At 43.1% G+C, this 3,656-nt stretch overlaps 1 pseudogene; it reads left to right on the top strand.

The window, feature by feature from the left end:
* The first annotated feature begins 412 nt into the window (after positions 1-412).
* On the top strand, positions 413-2,436 carry LOC112930935 (U2 small nuclear ribonucleoprotein B'' pseudogene; annotated as a pseudogene).
* Positions 2,437-3,656: the final 1,220 nt, after the last annotated feature.

Genomic DNA, 3,656 nt, shown 5'->3' with positions numbered 1-3,656 from the left:
TAGGGTGCTGACTCACCCATTTTTAGCTGGTGCCTGGGTGGGGCTGAAAGATCTAAGGTAACTTCCCTCATTCACGTGATACCTTGCCACAGTCAACTGGAAGGATGGGGCTCAGCTAGGCCTCTCTCTCTCTTTCTCTCCCTTTCTCTCTCTCTCTCTCTCTCTCTGATCCTCTCTGTATTCTCAGACCTTTCTCTGTGGTCTCTCCAGCAGGGCAGTCCGACTTCTTATTTTTTGTCTTGGGGCTTTAGGAGCCCAAAGCAGAAGCTGCTACCCTCATAAAAACAAGCTCCAGAGCTGCCACAGTCTCTTGCACATAGTCTCTTTCTGTTTGTCGAAATAGCCTCATGGCGGCCCAGATTCAAGAGGAAGACAAATAGGCCGTGTCTCCTGATAAAAGGAGCACCAGAGAATGTGTGGCTGCCCTTCACCTGCCACACCACTCAAGCAGAAACAGGCCAGCGATGCACAGATGTCTGAGAAGCCAGCAAGAGTCCAAACCTTGGACACTTCCCAGAAGGAAGTGCTATGGGAAGCTAACTTGGAAGGCAGAAACTGTCTCTTGAGGTAACTAGTGAATTTGAGAGTTGGATAATTATGGAAGAGGAAGGAGGGCCCCGGGGTGGCTCAGTCGGGTAAGGGTCTGCCTCCAGCTCAGGTCATGATCCGGAGTCCTGGGATGGAGCCCCGAGTTGGGCTCCCTGCTCAAAGGGAAGCCTGCTTCTCCCTCTGCCCCTGCCCCCCTGCTCATGCTCACTCTCTCTCTTACATTCTCTCTTTCAAATAAATAAATTCAAAAAAAAAAAGAGAGAAAGAAGAAAGAAAGAAAGAAAGAAAGAAAGAAAGAAAGAAAGAAAGGAAGGAAGAAAGAAAGAAAGAAAGAAAAAAGAAAGAAAGAGAAGAAAGAAAGAAAAGAAAGAAAGAAAGAAGAAAGAAAGAAAGAAAGAAAGAAAGAAAGAAAGAAAGAAAGAAAGAAAGAAAGAAAGGCTGTGTTGTTAGAGTCACACACTTTGTTTGGAACTAACTAGATACACTTAACTTGGCCCCAAAGGTTATCTGTGTGCTCTTAAGTGTTACATTGCACCTATTGCCTTACCTGCCTACGTGACTCCCTGTTCCCACTCCACAGATCCTAAGTTCTGATAATTTGCATTGACCTTCATGTTTCTGGAGTTTCTTCCATCTGTAAATACAGTGGGGCCTGCAAGATTCATTACTAGCCCGTTGAGTCCGGATGACTCTCCTCTTCTATTTGTCGATCAAGAGACACACCCAACGGGAGGAGTGGAGACACGAAGAGCAATAGCACTGACAACGATGCAATTATATTAGCAGGGTTTTCCTTTTTTTCCCTGGGTCAAACGAGAATAGTTCGAGGCCACATGAGCGGTGTGCACACGGGCGTTGGCTCTGGAGTCAGGTAGAAATCTGCCAAAGTGTTTGCAAAACAGACAACTCGTGTGAGCTGGATCTAAGATGAACTGAGTACTACTTATTTTCTAGGATTGTTGGGATTATTCAAGAAAACGGATACCGTGTGGATAGCACAGAATAGTCCTTCAATACATAGAAGCAATGGTTACGAAGACCAGGTCGACCCCGCAGCATAAGGCGGTAGGGAGCTGGAACAAAGGAATAAAACCCAGGGGTGCAGCCCGGGGTCTGGTCAAGCCTTGGTGCACCTGACCAACGCAGGCCCCAGGCAATTTGAAACAGTTTAACTGCAAACACAGATATCAGACCAAATCATATAATTTACATGAACAATATGAAAGACAAAATTAAAGAAGAAGAATTGAAGTGATCCCTGTACGCCTTGTTTTCTCAGTTTGGCCCTGTGGTAGGTATTGTAGCTTTACAGACCATGAAGATGAGGGGGCAAGCTTTTGTTATTTTTAAGGAACTGGGCTCATCCACAAATGGCTTGAGACAGTTACAAGGATTTCCATTTTATGGTAAACCAATGCAAACCCAGTAGGCAAAAACAGATTCGGATATAATATCTAAAATGCGTGGCACTTTGGCTGACAAAGAATAGAAAAAGGGAAAGAAAAAAGCAAAAACTGTGGAACAGACTGCGACCACTGCAAGCAAAAAGCCTGGTCAGGGAGCACCAAATGCAGCAAATGCCCAAGGAAATTCAACACCAAATCCTCAGGTCCCTGATTACCCTCCAAACTATATTTTATTCCTCAACAATTTACCAGAAGAGACTAATGAGATGATGTTGTCTATGCTGTTTAATCAGTTTCTGGGCTTCAAAGAAGTACGTTTGGTACCCGGGAGGCATGACATTGCTTTTGTTGAATTTGAAAATGATGGACAGGCTGGAGCTGCCAGGGATGCTTTACAGGGATTTAGAATCACACCGTCCCATGCCATGAAGATCACATATGCCAAAAAATAACATATGGCATAGTTGTCTTTAAAGGACTTGGTGTTTTTTAAAGTGTTTGTTTTAATGACATTTGGTCAGGCCATTTTAATAGTTGGGATGTGGGGGAGTGACAGAGAAATTTTTGTGAATTCTAAAAAATAACCTAGTTTTTGTTTAGCCTTATTGAACTATAAAATATGAAGGCCTCATTTTTGTACAATAAACTTTTATTTGTATTCTATAAAAAAAACTTCCGTGCATCTAAACTTTAATTTCTAAATATTTTAATTATCTTCCATCTATAACTTACATGATTACACATACAATATGTACATACAGTTTATAAGTATAACAAAGATTTACATTCAGGCAGAAAATACATGTTACGCCATGGGTTTCACCCAAATTTATTTTCAGAATTCATTCTATTTTAAATTTGATTTCACCAGTGTCTGGTTCAACTGATACATTTGCTCATCCATTCTTAATGAGCATAAAAATTTAGAAGGTATTATTGTTGATGGAAAGTAGTAATTTAAAGGTGACATCTTCTATGGCTATCATGGCTGTGCGTGTGTGTAAGCATATTTAGAGAGCAATTATTTCTTGATTATTCTTTTTTTTTTGAAATATTGTATTCATTTATTCATGAGAGATGGGGAGACAGAGAGAGGCAGAGACACAGGTGGAGGGAGAAGCAGGCTCCATGCAGGGAGCCCCATGTGGGACTCAATCCTGGGACCCCTGGATCATGCCCTGGGCTGAAGGCAGGCGCTCAACTGCTGAGCCACCAGGGATCCCCTATTTCTTGATTATTCTAAGTGTGCTTAAATGTAGTACACTTGAAAAGTGTATATAGGACCCCAAAAGAAAGTTCCCGCTAGGCTAGTTGTCTTTGACTATAGAAAAGTAGTTAAAATAGATCCTTGCATCCCCTGAGTCTGGCATTTTCTATACCAGAGCCTCATCACCAGGACATCACAGATTATTTGTTTCCTCTTCTCTGTAACCTCCAATTAGAATTAATCTCTCCCAGGGGGCGCCTGGGTGGCTCGGGGCGGGGCGGGGGTGGGTGGGTTAAGCATCTGCCTTTGGCTCGGGTCAGGATCCCCAGGGCCTGGGATTGAGCCCCACATCCTGGGCTCCTTGCCCAGCGGGATGTCTGCTTCTCCCTCTCCCTCTGCCTGCTACTCCCCTGCCCATTCTCTCTCTCTCTCTCTCTCTCTCTCTCTCTCTCTCTCTCTCAAATACATAAATAAAATACTCAAAAAAAATTAAT

Source organism: Vulpes vulpes, chromosome 1 (assembly GCF_048418805.1).
Source record: "Vulpes vulpes isolate BD-2025 chromosome 1, VulVul3, whole genome shotgun sequence".
NCBI lineage: Eukaryota > Metazoa > Chordata > Mammalia > Carnivora > Canidae > Vulpes > Vulpes vulpes.
This window is presented reverse-complemented; position numbering and strand designations above follow the sequence as displayed.